We start from the raw sequence: 22,364 nt of genomic DNA, 5'->3' as shown, positions 1-22,364 counted from the left end.
GATGTGAGGTTGGACAGGAGGCAGCGGGAGGACCATCTGCAGGGTATTACAGGCCCAGGGAAGGGGTCCAGCTGCCACCATCTGATTTATATCCCCGCAAACCCTCCCACAAACACTCCTGGGTTTGGGGCAGTGAGGAGTCAGTCTTCTCTTTCTCAGGGCAGTGCCTTCCCGCCACCGTCATGTCCTAGCCTATAGAGAGCATGCTATTTGTCTGGCATGTGGCTGGAAGGGCCGGTTCCAGGGGCTCCCAACCAGCACTGGCCCAGCAAGCTTGTAACCCAGTCACAGCAGCTCCGCCTGTGGGAAGTTCTGCTTCGGGGGAAAATCTGCCAGCTGGAGCCCCGCGTGGGCTGCAAGGGGCCTCCTGAAAGATGGAAAGTCACGCTGTGGGACATGCAGGAAGCACTCTGGGACAGGGGAGCGGGGGGAAGGCAGGGTGTGCATCCAGGCATCAGAGATAGAAGATTTCTAGAATTCAGGGCTAGGAGAGATTTTAGAATCGATCTTATTCAATCCTCTTCTCTCCCTCCTTCCATGGAGGACTAAGAGATGAACCGAATGGCATTTCTTGGGCACAAGTGTGGCTCTACCAGGTGCTGGGGGACCGGGGCCTGGTCCCCAGTCTGGGCCCGAGGAAACAGGCAGGGCGGAAAGCCTCTCATATAGCAGTTGGATGTCTAAGCATGTGATCATTGGGCTTGCAGGTTCTAGTTCTCTGTGTATGTGTTTAAGTAATTCATTTTCTTTGTGTTTTACAGGAGGATTCCTTCAAGATGGGTGGAGGCCAAAAGAACAATAACAACAGTTTCTTGGGCAGAAGCAGTTGCCGGCAGAGCTAGAGCTCATTCAGTCACATGACCCTCCCGGAGGCCGGCCTGCTCGCATTCCCTCCCACCTCCTTCCTCCGAAGCCCTAAGATGGTCTCAGAGACCTCAGGAGCCCCAGTTTATTCTCCAGCCTCGGCCCTGAGAGGAGGCGAAGATGATTTTTCTTGTGGGCTTTAGCTTTTTGCTTTCCTGTGAGTACACTCACTTGTGTACCTTCCTCATATCCTACCACCCCGTTTCCCTTTCTCTCACTTTCAGCGCCTGTCCTGTTTCTCTGTACACGTGGTTTTCCAATTATTCTCCTCCTCTTGCCTCTGCCTGCGGAGTTCCCTCCGGGTGGGCCCATGTGGGACCAAGTGCCTGTGGAGTGCGGGATCTCACTATATCCTCTTTCTTCTCTTCACAGACGAGAGCGTGCTGTGTGACCAAGTGACCCAGAGCTCCCCGGACCAGAGAGTGGCCAGTGGCAGTAACGTGACGCTGTTCTGTACCTATTACACTACAGAATCAAACCCTGATTTGTACTGGTACCGGATATGGCCAGGTCACTCCTTTCAGTTTATCCTTTACCGGGATAAAACTCTATCCCACAATGCAGATTTCACTGGGGGTCGGTTTTCTGTGCTGCACAATCCGTCCCAGAGAACCTTCCACTTGGTGATCTACCTGGTGGAGCCTGAAGACGGCGCCACTTACTACTGTGCCATGGACCCCCCACAGTGACTCAGGTGCCCAGGAAGTCTGAACATAAACCCCGGGCACAGCCCCCTCTAGCTGCCTCTCAGGGCAGCTCAGGTCCCCAGACATGGGATCCCTCTTCCCAGTTATTTTGTGCTCTGGCCTGGCCTTCAGAGGTGCCCCAGGGGGTCTGCTGAATAATAAAAAGCTAGCTTCCCCTGGCCTCAGATGGAGCAGAGCACCTTCCCCCGTCTGACTCAGTGGGCCCTGGTGGTGGCAGAGGGGGAGAGAGATGTCTGAAGAATTCTCATCTTTGTGTCCCCAGTGCCCAGCTCACTCATGCCTCACAGAGCAGGGCTGACAAGTACGTGCTGTGAGTCCTGTGAAGATACCAGAATGGGGCAGGTGAAAGGCCAGGCTAGGGAGAGCTCATCAGGAGGGTCTTTATTTTAGTTTCCATCATTTATCCCTTATTGTGATTCATTCTGTTTTCTTTCGAAGACTCAAAATTAGACACAAAGTTACTTCAAAAAATTTCCCGATTCACCTTTTTTTCTGCGTCTTCTTGTAGAGTTACCTTATTTTTCCCGAATGCTCTTTGACACCACCATTTTATTTACTTTATTTGGAGACCATTTTTCTTTCACTGGAGAGCCTTGAGATACTCCCAGCAGGTTGTCTGTGATTTCCAGAATACCAGTTTCAAAGTCCCTGAGTCTGGAGCACAGGGGTGTCTCCAAGGAAGACCGCCATCTTCAGGGAAAGCCAAGTATGTGATGTCAAAATAGAAAAACCCTAAGCCCTGGGAGCGGGTCCCTCTTTCCTTCATTTCTGTTGAATTCTCTACCTTAAAACAATGAGTAGAGTTGGGAGACATAACCTAGGAGAGGGTAGAAGCCTTAGCTATTGCAGCACTGGAGCCCAGAGATGGGAGGGACATACATTCCCAAGGTCAGAGAGCTGGTTAATGACAGAGCCAAGGGCAGGTGCCACATTTTAGGGCTCTCCCTCTCAGGGGCGCCCCAGCAGGCTTTATCAGGCTCTGGCAGCTGTTTATCTGGGCTTCAAAACAGGTGGGTGAAAGATAGTCACTACAGAGAGGAACGTAGAGAGCATGGGTGAGGGAGCCAAAGGCCGTGGGCAGCTGACTCAGCCTTCGTCGGGGTCTCTGTTCTGCCCATGACTGAGTGTGTGCAGCCGTCTTCTGGAGGACTCCCTCAGGGTTGCTGTGGGCTTAAATGAGGTGCTGTATATGGAAACTCTGGGAAACTAGAATCTGCAGGATGATGCTCCCCAGACCTGAAGACAGCCATGATCCCATGCCCGGCTCCTGCCAATTATCTTTTCTGGTGGAGGAAATTCCTTTTGGTGGAGGGAATTCGAGATCCTGTGATAAACTAGGATATTTTTTTTTTTTTTTTTTGTCACCGAAGTGGACCAGAGGGTGGCTCATTTATATGCTAAATAGAGGACAACCCTGAAGTCCAGTCCAGCTGAAATCAAATCAACACCTTGTCCTTGTCTTGGGGGTGCTCTCCCTGGTGGAGCCTAAAGACAGCACCATTCTACTCCAGTAGAACGAACTTCGGGCTGGTGCTCTTGATAATGTGGTTCAGCCCCCAGCCCCGTCCTTGCCTCAGTGCATGACTTCGGATAAGGTACATTACCTTTTCCGGGGTGCATATTTTTTCCATCTGAAAAATGAGGGTGTGATCTTTTTGTTCTTGGCCACTCACAGAAACATGCTGCTGTTGCCCCAGGTAACAGATGGGAATGTTTTGGAAGGAGGTCTTCTTTCCACAGACTAGGGAATGTTGTGTGGAGGCTTTTTAATGGTTTTTCCCTGCGTGCACCTGCTTATCCACCTAGAAGGTCCCACACCTGCTGAGTCAGAGTGCTACTGCGTCTTTCTTCGCTTTGGGCCGTGAAGACATAACCTGGCAGTCTGCAGATGGTGATGGCAAGGGGAGTTAGTGAGGGTGGCTTTTTCATTTGTGACCTCACAAGCCCCCACTTGGTATCCTACATAGTGCCCTGGGTGCTGAGGAAACCACAGTACTGGGGAACAAGGGCTCTGCTGCCTGAGCGGGTGCACTTGGAAGAAGCTGTAGCTTTGCTGAGGTGGGAGTAGTGGAGCTCATAGGCCACAGAAAGGTCATTTCTGCAAAAGCAGCGACAGCCGGAAACCCAGGTTAGGGTCCCTGAGGCAGGAGCCTGCAGGTCTGGGGCTCAGGAAGCCACAGCATGACCTATAAGCTCAGTTTGGCTTCTTTTTGCCTAACAGAGAGTTTGCAGCACCCACTTACCCCCTGCAGTGGTGTGTTATGAGTAAAGCTAGAGGCAAGGAGCACTCAATGCACTTTAATAAATGCAACAGAGAACAACACCGGGAAAGGCAGAAAACCATCAACAACATGGGCCAGGCAAGAATCATCGTCCCTTGACCTCACATTCCCTGTGCACAGACTGGCAGGCAAACCCCTCGAAAGATAATCTTTTTACAGCCGAAATCGAGGGGTCTCGTTCCTCTTCCCTCCCTCCAGAAACACTTGCACAGTTCGCTGCTTGAAAGCAGGCCCACATCTTACTTATCTTTGTACCCTCGGCACAGTGCCTGGAATGTAGGGAGAGTCAATTCATGTTTGTTAAATCAGTTAATAGAAATAAGTGCATTTTCTCTGTATTTTACTCTGATCTTTGCTAATAGCTCAGAGAGCATTTGGATGAGGTTTTAGAAACCCCACCAGCTGCATGGGAATTCAAATGTGATTTTGTTTGTAAAGTACTGGGAAAAGCAGAAAGGGCTTTTGTGGCTGGGAATGCCAGCTTGGGGCAAATCTAGTGCTGGGCCAGGCAGAGCCATTCATGTTATGTAAAGGGCATCTGCTCTCTCACCTCCAAGGTCTATTTTCCTTGGACTCCATGGAGCTGGGAATCCTTTGGCTCCCACTCTCTACTTCCTAAGGCAAAAAAAGTCAAAGGAACAAAACACCTTTCCCAAAGCATATTAGTTGTAGAAAAGAAAAAAGGAAATGAGTCCTATATCTCTTTAGAAAGCAGCATATAGAGCCGTTAGGAGAATAATAACCTCCCTAACTCCCCAGGACTTTTGTCTTTCCACTCGGCTGGGAAATGAGCTGGGTTTGTTGTCTCTGAAGGAAACCTGGTTTGGTAGCAGCCATTTATACAAGGCTGCAGGAGGTCGACTTGAATCACCAAGAAGTCAGAAGCTTAGGAGACAGCAACCCTGTAGGCTTTTGTGAGAGTCTCATAATGGAGCCTTCTCATGCCGGTCAGCCTGCAAGTGAAGGACAGTTGTCAGAGTGTCATAGATCACAGACCATCAGGGCTGAGAGGAATCATGGTCCTTGTGTCGTCTGGGGCTGGCCAGCACTTGCCAAGGTTATATCCTTGCAGATGTCACTAATCTCTTGTAGCCTGGTTCCCTTCTGCACATGGCCATAATTCAGCCAGTCAGTATTAACCTATCAATGTTGGCATAAGCCATGGAACCCATTTTCTCTCCTTAGTCATAGCTCCTTTGTTTTATGGACACAAATACTCAGGCCCAAAGAGGTGGAGCCAACAGGCTAGGGTAGCAGAGTGTTAGGGACAAGGTCAGGGTGAAAACCCACATCTTTTGATTCCTAGTGTCGGGCTCTTTCTAGACAGTCACACTGCCTAGAACCAGTCACCCATTTGGAAGTGACTGGACATTGTTTTCAGGTTGGGTTGGATTAGTCTGACATTCAAAATCCACAGTTGTCCTTAGATTGGGAGTTGGGACTGAGGAGTGTTTGGGGGTGCTGGGGAAGGGGCTTTGTAGGCAAACCTAGGCCCCAGTTTGAACTTCGTGTCTGAGATTACCTGAAAAAGGAATATAAGTAGCAGGCAAATAATGTCTCAGCTATGACTCCATATGCATCGTGAGTAGCTAGCACTGGGCTGGTCACTACTAATAGGGCTGGAGGTTCATCCCAAAGATGGGCTGGTCTACACATTGGAGCCCTGTGATAAAGGAATGGGAGCTTGCATCCCTTTTGTCTAGGCAAAGGCAGGTTCTGGGAATTCCTTGGGCAAAGCTTTACTGATGGCCTTGCCAATAACCCTTGGCCCCTTGGCCAGATAAACAAAATAGTAAATGAAGAAAACTATTTCTCCTTATTTAGCTCCATAATTTTTTTTTAGCTTCTGGGATGGAGGTTGCGATTATTGGCTGGTATCACATTATACTACATAATGCATTTGAGTCTGGCTTGAAACAAGAGGATAACAGGAGACGGGGCGTTATGATGAGTATCTAAGGAGGCCCACCTTATTAAATCATAATATGTCTCTATGTGGTTTTCCCTTCCCAAGGCTTCTTGGCCCATTACATTCCTAAACTCCTTTTCTCCCTGTGTAGCATAGTTTATGTAGGGGTAGGAATAAGAAACAGCCAATTCTTACCTTAAAAGAAAAATAACTTGGCAGTCAAGAGAAAATTGATGGCAAGACTCTTGGCAAACACCATTCGGAGCCCCAGCACTGTGAGGGACAGCATGTTCACCTTCCCGGCTGTGAACTGTGAGCTCCGGTGAACTGTGGTTGAACAAGAGTAAAGATGGTGGCTTTAGCAAGAGACTAAGTTCCTTTCCAGAGACTGGGCCCACAACACTGCCAAGCAGCCCGCCCCATCACCAGCATTATGCCTGGTCTGCAAGTCCAGCTCACTGCCACTCGGTCCTCTGGGACCCCCGTCTGCTGCTCACTCCCAGTCAGGCAAGCTCTGCTGAGAGGCTCATAGGGAACCAACTGGGCTCGGGTGTGGTTTTGTTTTCTTTTGAAAGATGGTGACTTTTGGCCCCATCTGACAATGACAGAGTTTGCTTTAACCCTCAGTTCTGAAGTCAACCCTTGGTTACAACTAACCTTTGGGCCCATAGAGGTTCTCTGAAGTTTGCTCCATGCTTTCAGGTTCTGTTGGTTTTACGTTACCTAGAACAAACAGCAGTGGTCAGGGATTTACTGGCAACCGAGAGGCTCAAAGGATTTCAGGTTTTAAAAGTGGAGGAGACTCTAAGTAAGCAAACTGAGGACCAGGGGGTATGACTTGGTTAAGTTCAGATAGCTATTCACATAGCCAACATTCTACCCATTCTGGATTTTGTTTTGTTTTGTTACACTGTGAGTTCCACAATCAGGTATGCCTCTAATTTGTAGAAAGAACTAGGATTCTCAATCCCATGATAGGCCAGCCTGCCCCCTTGTTTTGGTATTCACTCTGGATTAGACTGCACATGAATTTTTAACCCAGGGTCTAGTAGGAGGACAGTCATCAGTACAAAGTAGACAGTGGTTGGTGAAGAAGACATGGGGGTGGGGGATGAAATAAGCTGGGCTTTATCTCAGGTTTCAGCTTGGGGATGCAGAGTTCAAATCCAAGTCAATGATGGGCCTAGTTGGGCCTCAGCCTTGTTTCCTGCGTGATGCCATATTGACAGTGATGGGTCAAGAGTTTACATCTCCAACTTCCCTTTCCCTTAACACTTCATCCCTACAATCCCAACCCCTTGAAGCTAGATATGACCTACCTGAAGGACTTTTCTTTGGTTCAAAGTCAATGGAGCGCACGATTTCATTGTTGTGTTCAACCAAACAGGTCACTGAATTGGAATCCTCATACCGACCCAGCTTGACAGCACTGTACTTCCCACTGGGAGAGACGACGATAGCGGGGTCAAATTCTACTAAAGTCTTGGGTGCTTCAAGTCTTATGTCTATTTTCTTAGGGTAGAAATCTTTCACCAGGCAAGCAACAGTGGACCCATTTTTCATGGTGAAAACGGATGGTCTGGCAGGAGGCTGGCTTCCTGTAAATATAATCAATTTATTTGGAAGATGGTTCTCCACAAGTGTGGGAGTTAAACAATGGTGTTTGCTTCAATTCCATTGGGGCCAAACATTATAATCCAGACAATTGTGCATCCTGAGTGACCTGGGGTTCTTAGTACCCCCATCAAAGTGTGGCCAAGGGAAGTGGAAATGAAAGCAGTCAGTTTGACTTCTAGTTAGGAGTTGCTAAGTGACACGGCTGAAGCAGAGATGGAAAAGAACAACTACAAAGAAGTTTCTAGATTGTCTGAGTTTCAGTTATCTATATTTTATTCATCAATCCTCTGGACAATCGCAGTCAGGCTGAGTAGCTGTCTGCATCCGTTGGTTTACTTTAAATGCATCAGCCCTTGGAGTGAGAGCAGGCTCGGTGCTTGTTCTTGGCATTGTGTCAATCAAAAACACAGGTCTGAGAAGGACTAGCTGACTGGTTCAAATACTCTGAGGATGGTAGTGTTGGGATCACTTCAGGGTGTCATCTCCATTTTACAGATCAGAAAGGATAACCGCTGAAGTCAAGGAGTACATCTCTGTGCCTTTAGGTGAATACTTATTCTTTTGTAAGGGACTATCCTGCAGTTTGTTTTGAGTCTTTAATCAGAAATGACTACTGTCATTCCCAGGAAGTCCTTATAGACATAAAACCAGTTTAAACCCAGTTCTTGTTTTATTCTAAGTGAGGCTGTGGAATGTTGGTCTCCATTATTGTATGTGCCCCTGGCCGCCTCTTACATTCATGCCTCACCCTGAGCTCTATCATCTACCTGCCATTCTGTACCTGCATCATTTTCTTTCCTTGAAACTGAAAGTTTGAAAGCTTTGAGGGAGGGAGTAATGATTCTTTCCCATCATGACTTACTGAAGTTTCTGAGTTATGATAAATTTTGGCCATGGAGACATCGATTCTTAGGCTATCTTCGATAACTGTTTTTGTTTGTTTGTTTAAAGATTTCATTTTTTTGAGAGAGAAACCACAGAGAGAGTGAGAGGGTGCATGGTGGGGGAGGGGCAGAAGGAGAAGGAGACTCCCCGCTGAGCAGGGATCCTGACATGGGGCTTGATTCCAGGACCCTGGGATCATGACCTGAGCCGAAGGCAGGCACTTAACTGACTGAGCCACCCAGGTGCCCCGATCTTCAAATAACTGTTAAAAAAGAAGTGGGGGGTGGCAACTGAAAATGCCTGAAATCAGGAGAGACAACCGATCTCTGAATGATGATCTGGACATATTTCCAACTACAAGTTTAACTACTAATTTTCAATATTAATTCCTGTGTGACTATAGCTCTTATATCAAAAGCTTAGGTGAGTTTTGGGACACCTGAATGGCTCAGTCCTTTAAGTGTCTGACTCTTCATTTCTGCTCAGGTCATGATCTCATGATGGTGAGAGGGAGCCCTGCCTGGGGCTCTGCACTCAGTACAGAGTCTGCTTAAAATTCTTTCCTTCTCCCTCTTGTCCCCCTTCCCCCCCCACTGCTCACACACTCTTTCTCTCAAAAACAGAACAGACGGAAACAAAACAAACCTTAGGTGAGTTTTAAAACCTGTGATATCAAATTAAGAATGTTGAATTCCAGTGTACTTTTATTTACTATGATCTACAATCAAGACACAAGGTAATGCTAAATGAGAAGTCTTCGTAATGAGGGAGTAAATGCAATGCTTTTTCTAATGTTCAGTCCTGAATTTGGATATGGGCTTTAGCTGTAAAACTCACAGTAATAGAGCTATAACCAAATTATTTGGTTGTATCTGGTTGGGATGGAATGTTTGCTAGTCTGGAAGCTCCTGCTGGTCACCATTTTGTAAATGGACCATGGCCAGTCATGGCTTTCCTAGGGAATCAGCTGTTCAGAGAAACCCCCCCATCACTAGAATCAAGATTCTCTACTTTATTCTCTGCCTGGAGTTCAGCTGAAAAGCTGGATTCTGTTTCAGGCACTCCAGGGCAGGAAACTCATTCCTAAGAATCTGGTTCCTTACACTTTTGGCTTTAGGTCTAGACAAGAGAGGGGCTGGGATTTTTTTTTTTTAATTTTTTATTTTAATAAACATATAATGTATTTTTATCCCCAGGGGTACAGGTCTGTGAATCATCTGGTTTACACATTTCACAGCACTCATCATAGCCCATACCCTCCCCAATGTCCATTTCCCCACCACCCTCTCCCGTCCCCCTTCCCCCCCGCAACCCTCAGTCTGTTTCTTGAGATTGAGTCTTTTATGGTTTGTCTCCCTCCCAATCCCATCTTTTCATTTTTTCTTTTCCTACCTCCCCCCAAACCCCCCCACCTTGCATCTCCCCTTCCTCATATCAAAGAGATCATATGATAGTTATATTTCTCCGATTGACTTATTTCGCTAAGCATGATACCCTCTAGTTCCATCCACGTCGTCGCAAATGGCAAGATTTCATGTCTTTTGATGGCTGCATAGTATTCCATTGTGTATATATACCACATCTTCTTTATCCATTCATCTGTTGATGGACATCTAGGCGCTTTCCACAGTTTGGCTATTGTGGACATTGCTGCTATAAACATTCGGGTGCACGTGCCCCTTCGGAGCACCACGTTTGTATCTTTAGGATATATACCCAGTAGTGCAATTGCTGGGTCGTAGGGTAGCTCTATTTTCAGTTTTTTGAGGAACCTCCACACTGTTTTCCAGAGTGGTTGCAGAGGGGCTGGGATTTTTTTCAAGGGGCTCTCCTGGAACCTGATTTCAACCTATGTGAGAAAACTTTGTTTTGCTTTCCAGCATCAGGGAAGCCACTGATAACAGACGCTGATAACTCTGGCAGTAACGGCTTGAAAAACCACACGTTCTGCTCGTTCATCTGCCTTCAGACTTGCGACATTTCTTGCTCACTCTACTGACCTTGGTGACATGTTGTCTGGTTGATTTTCAAGGGAGTTATGAGGTACAGCGAAAGGAAACTAGTCCATTAAAAAAGAAACGATGAAACAAAAGAAAATAACCCTATCTCCTTGGTTACCTAAGAGTTTGACCCAATCCTAGCCTGATTTACTTGGATAATTAAGGCTTGCTTGGGATTTTAAGGCAGTCGTCAATGTTCACTCTGGGCCAGAGAGACCTGGTTTAAATAATTTGAACAATGTAATATAGCTGACAAGACAAATGTCTGCAGAAGGTAATACCCTTGTGATATTGAGCTCTTAATGTCAATGTTAGCATTTCAGATGACTCATAATGCATGCATTTGGCAAAACGTTTTTCTCAGACTCTCTTTCTCATTGAATACCTACCTACTGGAAACAATTTTTTGAAATTAAAGTGTTTTTTCTAATCCATTCTTTGGTATCATGGTAGCCAAAAAAAAAAAAAAAAGGTTATCTGACTGAATTAAAATAAAAAAAATGGAACGCATTTTTTGTACTGTTGCCATACGTAACCTAGTCTATTTTATATTTAACTTAAACCAAAATCTGAAGTTGGGTAAAATTTGCACTATTATAGTCCAAAATTAGAAGATTTAATTGTTTATTTTTTGAGAATTTCCAGTCTTTCTTCTTGGCCCACCAATATAAATTCATTTCATTGTGGGTTCCAGCATTGTTCAAACAATTGCTGTTTTATTTCAGGCTTTCTCCTTTTATGAGTACTGACCCAATGCTAGAGTTATGTGCTGGTCAACAATATCAGAAGAAGTATATCCCTTCCCTGAATAGTCTTTCTTAAGTTCTATGTGTGGAAATCATCTATGTTTTAGATTTGCATAGAGAGTCCTACTGGCTCCCTAAGAATTGTACCATCTGTAACAAATGTCACTCACAATTTCAAGGCTCTCTGACAATATGAGATTTAACTTGAACACTGAAATACAACTTTGTTCTACCTGATTACTCTGACCTGATAAACCACCTCTCTCCTTTGAATCTTCCAAGCTATAGGACATTTGTCTGCAGGTTGCAATGAGGCATGTATACTAGTCATCTTAAACAAAGAGATAAGTAAGAATGAAAGAACCCTCTGGAGATTTTGGGCCAAAGCATCCCTGCATATCCCTTGCCCCCCTCATATGATCCAACAATTACTATAATTTTTCTGGTTTTTTTTTTGGCTGCTTTGAAGATTTCAGAAATAAGTGGGGGCTGTAGTTTTTTTTCGTTTCCTTTTTTTTTGAAGTAGGCTGCATACCCCGCATGGAGCCCAATGCGGGCCTTGAACTCACCACCCTGAGATCAAGAACTGAGCTGAGAGCAAGAGTCGGATATTTGACTGACTGAGTCACCTAGGTGCCCCAGAGCTATAGTTTTAACATATGCTTTTTCAGAACAAAACTAGTTACAGAGCTACTTCAGTGACTCAGCCTGGTGACTTTACTCTGGCCTACCCCCACATCTGGGGTGCTCCATCTAGTTCTACTTTCCCAAGGAATGTAAACTGGATGGCAACCCCAGTGCCAGGACTCAGTTTATCCCTAGAAATAGAGGGGAAAAAAGGCAACTCACGTGGCTCCACAAAGAGTCTGGTGCCAGCTCCAAAAAACATCTGTCGAGTATCCCAGGAGCACATCGCAATGCTGCCTCACAATTAACCAGCCTGGGGCTGGCCCTAGGGCCTGGGTGAGCACATCTGTGTCCTGCCTCCCCATCCGGGGTCTCAGCCTAGAGACCCCACAACTCTGAGAACTACAAAGCTGCCCTTGATGAGATCAAGGGGCTGAGTGCACAGCATCTCAGTTCCCTTTGAAGCTAATAATAGTTTGCTGGATGAGGTTGTGAGCCCAGATTCTCAGCCATGAAGCACTGGGACAGGGGACAGGGCTGACATAGAGGGAGAGAGGAAGGTGACAGGTGACAGGTAGCTGCTTTCAAGATGGCAAATTTAACTCCCAGTTTATTGGGAGGCCTCCCCAAGAAGAACATGATAGCTTGGGAACAGGGATGGGGCACTGACTGGTGACATTTCTTATAACGAGTGTCAGGCTGAAGAGGGTTTAGACATAGGTCTCGTTCTCATATTTTGGTTCCTTCTCTTGGGTCACAAATTCTGCTTTTTGATTAGAAACCTAATTTCTTCCCCATCACTCAGACTGAGTCTCACAATAATAAGGAATCTGTCTCCTAATTCCCTGGGCCTGGGGCACCTGGGTGGCTCAGTGGGTTAAAGCCTCTGCCTTCGGCTCGGGTCATGGTCCCAGGGTCCTGGGATCGAGCCCCGCGTCGGGCTCCCTGCTTAGCGGGAAGCCTGCTTCCCTTCCTCTCTCTCTGCCTACCTCTCTGCCTACTTGTGATCCCTGTCTGTCAAATAAATAAACTAATTCCCTGGGCCCAGGAAAAGGCATTCTAAGGATCCGAGGGTTGAACAAGAAGTTGGTAGCCCAGTGGTGCCATGGGTCACCGATGCGGGTCAGGGAAGCCGCTGCTTGCTTTGGACTGTTTGTTTTCATTTTATAATTTCTCCTGTCTCTGGATCCAGATGCAAGCTTCAGGAGGATACAATAATCATGTGAAATGGAATTTTAAGACCATATGGATTACTCTGTCTCATCACCAGAAATCAAGAGTCTAGGGCTAGAGCCAAAGGGAATGACGGTTGGATAGGGCCATTATTTGCTGTCAAAACTTTAAGGATTGAGGACTTGACTTGAAATTCTCACTTTCCCTACCTGAGCTTCACATAATCATATTACACTCCATCATGGCAGGAAGAGAAAACTAAAGAAGTAAATGGAATATCACTGAAGAGCACGGGTCAGCGTCTCAGCAGAGGGGCTAAGCATCACTTTCATCTCTTTCCTTCTTCCCTAAGGCTCCCAAAGGCACAGCCTCAGAGATTTGATTCTAACACTGCAGATAATTCTGAATTTCAAGTGGAAATGATTTAAAGGGAAAATGAAACACAATACTTTGTGCTCAGATTCAATTTGCCCAACATCAATCAGACTGCAATCAGCTACAACATGATTGTTTCCCTCTTTCTTTCTAGTCTCTCTCCTCTCAGAGACAACTCCTCAAATTTCACTACTTCCCTGGAAGCAACAGGCAATCAAGAACCCCTGTAAGGTTATGTTTCCTTCTGAGAGGCAGATGCCATGTTGACACTACTGGCTGCTTTCAGGATTGTCCACCTTGCCCCATTCACGTAACTTTCCACTTCTTTATTTCCTCTGAGATAAAATTTAACCATGTAAGGGGCAATGCCTGCAATTAGAAAAGCTTCTGAAAGACTACTGTTCTCTGGGCCGGTCCCAGTGACTGACTGTCGGCAGTCACCCAAACTACTTGAATATCACCCCTGGATCTCCAAGCCTTGGAACAGATTATCAGTGGACAATATCCTTAGGAGAGCACAATTACTTCTCTATTGTCCTGAAGTTGGTGGCTGTGATTACATTGGATGTAGGCTCCTGAATTCTAGAGTCCTTGGATTCAGGGCTAACAGAAGAGGTGAGCCCATTAACTGCTCTTGGCTGACTCAGACTAGGATGGGGCATTGGGGATCATTTTGTCTGAGTCAGGCACACTGACTTAAAGCAAGTTCTCAGCAAAAAGACACAAGGGCAAGATTGGCTTTTGTCATCTGAGGGAGAAAAGACTATCTTGATCTAACTCCTTTAATATTTTTCTTCTTTTTAACCATCTCTCTTCTTACACCACGGCCAGGACTCTCAGTCCTCATAAACAGTGGAAGATTCTCCTCATCTAGAGCTTGCCTTTTCCCTGTTCCCAGTCCCTGACTGAGGAGGGGACCAAAAGCTTGACCAAGGGCTTAGTTCAGGACGTTGTAGAAGGCTTACTGCTATAAATCTTCAGAACTGAGTTTCCATGCATATATAGAATATTTTCCTAATAGAAACCTAATGAATTTGTCCTCATATTTTACCTTGACTCTCTGCAACAACAAAACAGTGCGTTTCCAGTTTGGAACCTCCTGACTTCCCAAGAAGTTCCATTCATTCAGGATTAGGCTACAACAAGTCCAGAGGAATACATGCTCTGAAGTAAAATGCATAACCTACTTGGTTCCACGATGAGTCAAGTCCCTCTTCCAAAGACAAGTTGTGCTTCATTACACCACCTCACACATCGTTACAAAAACCTCGCTACCTATTTGCCCTCTGCATAGTCCATGTTTGGAAGGGGGTGGGGAGAATAGAACGAGTGTAGTTGGAGACATAAAACTCTGCAACGGTTTCTGAGGTCTAAGCATTATATTTTGGCAGCTTGTTTGATATGTGTTATCTTCTGCGTGTTGGCATTTAGGGAAGTCCCTAGGTTTTCTGCTATTACCTCCTCAACCTGTCATCACTTACCCTCTAAACTTGCTTCACGATCATATTTTCCCAAGGGAGAAAGGAATCATTTTGGCTTTGCTAAAAAATTTGCTGATAAATGGCTATTGTTAGTGGAAACATAACTATGAGGCTCAAGTCAATCATAAAGGACTATGCCTCAGTTAGAGGTAAAAGAACACGATGGTTGGAGCAAGAGCCATTGATGCAAAAGATTGGAGGCCACCCAAATGGTCATAATAATCATAGATGACTACCAACTGTATAAGTATTTTGCTACTTACAAATGTCTTGTGTTTATACTACCTCAGCAAACATTATTGCAACAAACTCCATGAGAGTATATTATTATATGCTTCTTACAGACGAAGTCGCTGAAGCTAAGTATGGTTAAGGTAGTGAGTGGCTGGGCTGGGCCTTACTCCAAGGTCTCCAGACTCTAGTTTCCACACATTGAACCCAAGTAATAGAAGATAGGACTAGGAGGAGCCTCAGCACTCACTTGTCAAAACCTCTATGATGACACAAGAGTTAATGGACCCATAAGGACAGTTTTGACTCCTTTTCCAGTACCTTTAAAAAAAAAATCAAATCACAGGGAGGAGCCTGGGTGGCTCAGTTGGTTAAGCATCTGCCTTCAGCTCAGGTCATGATGCCAGGGTGATCGCTGTTCAGTTGGGAGCCTGCTTCTCCCTCTGCTCCTCCCCCGACTTGAGCACACACACTCTCTCTCTGTTTCTCTCTCAAATAAGTAATAAAATCTTAAAAAAAAAATCAAATCACAGAATTCTTACTGGGTCATTAGACACTCACACCATTGGAGTTCCTTGCTTTTCCTACTAAATCTTCCCTAAGAATTGGTCTTAGATGGTAATCAGAATCATCATGTGCTAAAAGCTGGAAGACACCTTAGAAAACCCTTGGCTTACCCAGAGGGAAACTAAAGTTCAGTGAAGTCAAGTCAGAGAGCTCATCAGTCAAAGATAAGGACTGGATCTTGGTCTTTGAACTCTTGGTCTGACATGCTATCATCATACCTCTCATTTGCTAGATGTATTTAGTATAGGTCTGGTTATGACCTGGATCTGTAAATGGCGAATGCACGGTGCTAAGTTGGTTATCCAAAGTTAGTCATATGGAAAGAAGACAACACATATTCTCCAGGAAAGATAGTGGGTCACAAGGACCACTGCAACACACTTCATGCTGGACCTTATCAGAGACTGAGTCCCTGCTCTTCAAACCATCCCTTGCTAAATTACATGCTGGCTAGATCTTTTCAAGTGTTTCCCAAGCTGGTGACTTGGGAAAGTATTTAACAAAGACAATTGCTCAACCTAGTTGTCACAAGAAGGAGAAAGGAGTCACATACGTGGTTCTGCCTCCAGATAGGTTCCTTTGCCAAAGACCAGTGGATCATTTGTGCTGGACAGCACAGCCGATAGACCTCATCTAAAAACTGCCTTGCTTTCTCTTTGGGCAACCCTGGAGCCAGTTGCCAAGTCACGTGATAGCTATTAGATGGTATTTCTGTCTCATCAGGACTAACCTCTTTGCTCTTCAGACTTGGGGGTTATCCTTCAGGACCAAAGCAGGAGGTGATTCCTTTGTTAAATAGAAATCTGAGCCTTTGCCATGTTACAGTCTGAATGAGAGAGAATGAGCTCGCATGCTGAATGAGAGAGACCGGAAAGGAATTTCTTAGTTTCATCCAGAGGGAAGAAAGGTGGAACGTTGGTCATAGAGTAGTGGGTCTCAGCCTTTGGGCTACAGCGAGGTGGGGCAAAGATCTAGTGAGTTACATACCCCCACTCATTCCTCATTTTAGCAGAATTCCATTTCATGTCCAATCAGAGCTTTTCATCATTGTCCAGCATTGTGCAACAGCCAGACTTCTTAGTATAAAATAGAATTAGAGTCTTCAGTGCATTTTAATAACATACTCATGAATATCACATTGTAACAAGCTTTCAATGATCTACTCACCCTTAAAAGTGACAGTTAAATTAGCCTCTGTCATATGTAAAAATCAGAGTCTATAAGATTGCCCATGTCACTTATGAGAACCAGGGAGAGAGTATACATTTTCAGATCCGTTTACAGTCCATAAAAGACTGGAGATTATACTTTGAAAATCACTCAAATGGAAAGTGGGTCTCAGTAATAGAAAGATATCAGAAGACCTGAAATCTGGTTGGACCCTATTGCTCACTGGGTGTGAAATCTTAGCCAATTTCAGGGAGCCTCATTTGCCTCCTTTATAAAATGAGGATAATATCTTCTATACTGGGGGTTCCTAAGATGAAATGAAAGGGTATATATAAAGCACTCTGTAAACTAGAAAGCCTTGGTGGAATGATTGGAATGTTCATTAATGTTAGACTCAGAGAAAATACATTTTACTTGAAGCAAGGGGTGTAATTTCCCCAAGCACAGAGCTTCCCAGGGGCAGGCTGGTAGGGAAAGGTCACTAAGAGAGAACAGAATCCTATTTCTTTGGATTTTAAGATGACAATGCTCACTTCTTAGGGCTGTGGGTGAGGCCAGGAATCCAAGTTTCTGTCTCCCTTTGTTTTTTCTCGAGGTCAGTTGTGACCTCCATTGCATTCTCCAATCTTCCCTTCCCAGTCCCAGTAAGGACTGGAGTCCTAATGGTGGCCCACGAGCTGCCCCCTCCCCAGGCCTATTACCAACCTGACCTCATTTTCAAATTCTCTCCCTGTCACTTCCACTTTCCTCCAGTCACACAGGCCTCCTCACTCTCATCACTGACCTAGAGGTGCTCTTCTTCCAGATATCTGCACATGGCTCACTCTGTCACCTCCTCAGGTCTCTGCTCAAATGTCACCTTTCCAGAAGGCTATCTGTGTGACTCCTCTGTTAAAAACTGCACACCACTCCCTTCTCTCATCTTCTGCATTCACTTCCGGCTTTATTTCCTTCATGGGCCTTATTACCACCCATAATACTATGTATTTTATATATTTATTTGGTTTACCATCTGTCTTTAGCCATTAGAGTGAAAGCTCCAGTAAGGCATGAATTTTTGTCTGCTTTGTTCATGCTGATTCGCTCAGCAGCGAGAAGAGAGCCCGGCGACAGGGACAGGGACTTGTCACAGGTTGGGGAGCTAGGACGCTAGGACGAGGCTTTGCCTTTGCAGGTTCCTAGTAGGCTTTTATTTCTGTTTCCCTTTGCCTTACGCCACAACTGATCATCCATCCATCCATCCATCCATCCAACCATTCATTCATTCAATAGACATTTATTTGGTGCCTTCACCATCTTTGTGGATACAGTGAGGAACGACTCAGAGTCCTTGCCCTCAGGGAACAAGGGAGACAGATGGTCAATGAGCATCTGAAAGTTTTTGGGTGGATAGGAGCATATAGAAATAAAACAGGGTAAGGGGACTATAGGAGATGGTTGGGGAAGGTGTCACTAGAAGTGACACTGGGTAAAGACCTGGAGAAGGAATGGGAAAGAGCTTTGTGAATCTCTGGGAGAAAGTGGTACCAGGCAAAGACACTGTAGACCACAGGCTCCATTCTGAAACTGATACTTGCCAGAGGGGAGGGGTGGGGAAAGGGCAAATGGGGGAAGGGAAACAGGAGATACAGGTTTCCAGTTACAGAATAAATAAGCTGTAGCATAGGATAAAGGCATAACAGAGGGAATATAGTCAATGATATTGTAATAGTGTTGTACAGGGACAGATGGTAGCCACGCTTGTGGTGAGCATAGCGTAATGTATAAACTTGTTCAGTCACTATGTTGTACACCTGAAACTAATGTCACATTGTGTGTCAGCTACACTCAGATTTTAAAAAAAATACACTTGGTTCTGGGAGATGTTCATCGTGAGTGAGAGGGAATGCCAAAGACAGGAATGAGAATGTTATCTCTTGGTAACGCATTGATGAGCCTGGGAATTTCTGGACTCCTTTTTCTCAGGATGATTATTTGATTGTTATCTGGATCTTTCTGAGTATAGGGACCCTCAAGTCCAGGGGTATAGTGTGGGGAATAGGCCTTGCTTCAAGAATACCTCTTTGGGTAACTGGTTTTGGTATGGTGGGGCAGAAGTGCTTCCCTTGGTGAAGGACGGTGGTGGAGATGGTGGTTGGAAGGGAAACAGCCTAACGGTGGCTTCAGACTCTGCTGGTGGCTTGGAAAGGAGCCCAGTGTGGAGGGTGGGAGGGGAGGGAGCTGGGCCATGCAAGAAAAGCCTCCATGGTTGCCTCAATCTAACTGGAGTCTCCACAGAAAAGAAAAGTCCTTAAGTGCACAGATGTTGGAATCAGACAGATGATACACATTTTGCCTTTCCTAAGCTCTGTGATCTTGGAGAACCTGCCCTCCACCTCTGAACAGGTGGGTCATAGTTCAGCATGGTCATTGTGAAAAGTGCATAAAATGGCATTCATTAATAACGAATGTGCCTCCTCCAGTGGCCTGATACACAGTAGACACCCAGAAAGTGGTAGCTGACATAGGAATGACATATAAGAATACAAGTTGTTCTAAGTGTATCTCAAGACCCACCCTCATGAAGATGCTCCTGACGACTGTGCATCTTTTCTAAGCTCCTGTCATTGTCATGGTCAGTAGCACACATTTATGTTGTGGCTCTTTATTCCATGCTTTTTGGTCCTGTTCTCTGGTTCTGTTTATGAAGTTAAGTGGCATCCCCAGGTTTTCTCTAACCCAGAGGACTGTAAGTTTGATGGATTTGGGGCTGTGGGTTTGTGTAGACCTACTGTTAGCTTTGTGCTACCCAGGAGGTAAGGACTGGTGAAGTAAGGACTCGAAAGGAGCATCCAAGGGAAGGGAAGCTTCAGAAGGAAGTAGGCTTCTGAGAATATAAAGGCTCTGGGTTTGCAGTGAGGGCTCTTCAATGCAATACTAGTTGGATAAAAAAGAAAACACCATTCAAAGATATTCTTGGTCCTTCTCTCTCTGGGTGCCCCTTATTTTTTCATTTTAAAGTTTGATGGAACATACCAGCTCAGTGTTTCTCAAACATCAATTAATCACATCTCTGGATTTTTTTGGTCATATAATTTGCCTAATAATTGTCTTTAAATTTGTTCACTTTTTAACTTAAAATATAATTAAAAGGAAACTTTAAGTCACATGGGTTTGACAAACTAGTTGTCACTATTTTGATATCCATTAAAAGATAACACAATTAAAATGAAAAGTAAGTCTATATACCATACAGAATCATGGGTTGTACATCAACACTTAGGGAAACACTGGATCATAGCCTCAGGAAACAGAAGGACTTCATTTATTAGGAAGAATGTGGTGAACAAAGGGAGACTAGAGAAATCAGTCACTAACTTCACAGAGAATGTGGATAAACTATTATTTTAGTGAGAAATTTTGATGTCAATGAGGTATAAGGACAAGGGGCTGAAGTAGTTGAATCTTCAAACCTTTTTTTTTTTTTTTTTTTTTTTTTGGTGGAGAGAGAGATGCAGTGAGAGAGGGAGAAACAGGCTTCTGGGCAAGCAGGGAGCCTGATACAGGGCTCCACCCAAGGACCCTGGGATCATGATCTGAGCTGAAGGCAGATGCTTAATGGCTGAGCCACCCAGGAGCCCTGAATCTTCAAACTTTCGCTATGATTTTTTTTCTTGTTTTTTAAAATTGGAATTTCTCTGCTCTGACCATGCTAGCACAGCTTTGGATCTCTATCTCTTTCTGGATGCAAAGCCCTACGCCCCTTCTTCCCATAGTGTGTATGTATTGTCTGGGAATGGCCAGCCTGCCCTCCTTCCTTTTTTTGTTTTTTGAATATTTATTTCTTTATTTTTTTAGAGAGGAGAAGGAGAGAGAGCAAGTGAGAGCATGCGAGCATGGGGATGGGCAGATAGAGAAAGAGAATCCTGAAGTAGACTCCCTGCTGACCGCAGAGCCCGACTTGGGGCTGGATCTCATGACCCTGAGATCATGACCTGAGCTGAAATCAAGAGGCAGCCGCTTAACCAACCGAGCCACCCAGGTGCCCCTTGCACTCCTTCTTTTCCCTTCCTCTGCCCTCAATGGTACCCCTCCTGCACCTCATCCACCTCCGCATTTTTTGAGAGGAGCCCGCCCCATCACGTTCTCCCTCTGCACCTCTCTGTAACCTACGCTTACCTTGGACAACACAAGCTGAATGCCAGGCACCAGGCCAGAGTGTGCTGTCACTTGTCCAGTAGCCCCCTCAGCAGGTTTGGGACCACTGACCCCACTGTTAGACTTCCCTAGGACCTTTGGAATGGGGTTTTGTATTTGTTTTTCACCTTTGCTGGCTTAATATTAATATCCACTATCTAACTGGAAGCTACTGCCAAATAGAGACTGCATCTTTTTTTTAAAGCAAGACAAGGTTGGATTCAAATGTCACTTATATGACATGAAAAGATGCCTTCTGTGTTGAGTGCAATTCTTTGACAACTTTAGCACTGATTCTTTTATAGCAGTTAATTAGTGAGTGGCACCAGATCTTCTTAGTGAGGAAGACGAACACCATGAGTCCTTAGGGGATTACTCCTGTCTGCGTCCTACAGGCTTAAAGCATTTCTTAGTTGGAAACATTACACATTCACTTTGTTCTGCTTGGAATCTGGTCTCACTGGGAACCAGAATGTTCCCACTTCCTCACTAGTAACCTAGCTTCCATTTGTAGTTCAATGAATTAGAAGCAGATGCCTGGTTCCTTTTTTTCTGAAGAGAAATGTAGCAGCCCCAGTGACCACCCTCTGGCCTCACCTTCTATGGCCAGCGAGCTCGCGCTCTCTCTCTCTCTCTCTCTCTCTCTCTCGCTCTCAGCCTGAAGGAGGTCAGAATTATTTATATCTGGAGAACTTTGATAGAATCACGGACTCAGATCAGCCTTTTTCCCTATCACTTCTCTCCTAGGGGAGTTAAGCCAATGAATCTGGTTTCTATAGTCTGGCAGGAATCCCACAGATTAGGCAGAATTTTCTGTTTCTCCAGAGCTGTGTGGGTTCTTTCACAGCCCAGACTCTTTCTCTCTGTCTCTTCCGTTTTTTAAAGATTTTATTTATTTATTTGAGAGAGAAAGAGAGAGAGAGAGTGAGCACGAGTCCAGGGCAGAGGCAGAGGGAGAAGCAGGGTCCCTGCTGAGCAGCCTGACGTGGGGCTCGATCCCAGGACGCTGAGATCATGACCGGAGCTGAAGGCAGAAGCTTAACCAACTGAGCCACCCTGGTGCCCCCAGACTCTATTTTTTTTTTTTTAACAGACAAACCTCCTCCTAACGCCTATTGAGGGGACTAACCATAGTTCACCTCTTCCCTCCTTGACACAATTTTGGTGCTATTACTACCCATCACATTTCCTGATATTTCTGCCCCCTTAAATGGAGGAGCCTCTAAACTCAAAAAGCAAAGAAATGAGTTACTTACGTGCTTCCACGGTGAGGCGAGTCCCTTTTCCAAAGAAGAGCTTGTTTGTGTCACAGCAATTGAAGCCATTCCAAAAACCTCAGAAGCCCTCCTTGGGAGCTCCTCCTCCTATCATCTTTAGGATGGGAGGGTCTTTAGGGCTCAGCTCTTAGAAAGATGCCCCTCATTGCTTATTCAATGGGTTTATGATGATTTAATCAATCACAGTGGGGAGGGTGGGTTTGCCTTGGGGAGGCTGTTGACTGAGGGGCAGGTAGGAGCCCGTATTCCTATAGCGACCATTTCTAATATAGCATGC

At 45.3% G+C, this 22,364-nt stretch overlaps 3 gene segments (V, D, J or C); 1 reads left to right on the top strand and 2 right to left on the bottom strand.

The window, feature by feature from the left end:
- Nucleotides 1-22,364, bottom strand: part of LOC308345509 (T-cell receptor alpha chain constant-like) — a 440,131-nt gene that overhangs the window by 79,365 nt on the left and 338,402 nt on the right.
- LOC308345512 (T cell receptor delta variable 3-like) lies at nucleotides 762-2,277 on the top strand. The segment is given in 2 exons: nucleotides 762-1,021; nucleotides 1,237-2,277.
- Nucleotides 2,932-11,923, bottom strand: LOC308345511 (T cell receptor delta constant-like). The segment is given in 5 exons: nucleotides 11,860-11,923; nucleotides 7,082-7,360; nucleotides 6,420-6,485; nucleotides 5,958-6,089; nucleotides 2,932-4,806 (listed from the first exon to the last, which is right to left on the bottom strand).

This window comes from Martes martes (genome assembly GCF_963455335.1).
Source record: "Martes martes genome assembly, chromosome: 7".
Classification (NCBI taxonomy): Eukaryota; Metazoa; Chordata; class Mammalia; order Carnivora; family Mustelidae; genus Martes; species Martes martes.
Note: the sequence above shows the minus strand (reverse complement) of the source record. Positions and strands in the feature narration are given on the sequence as shown.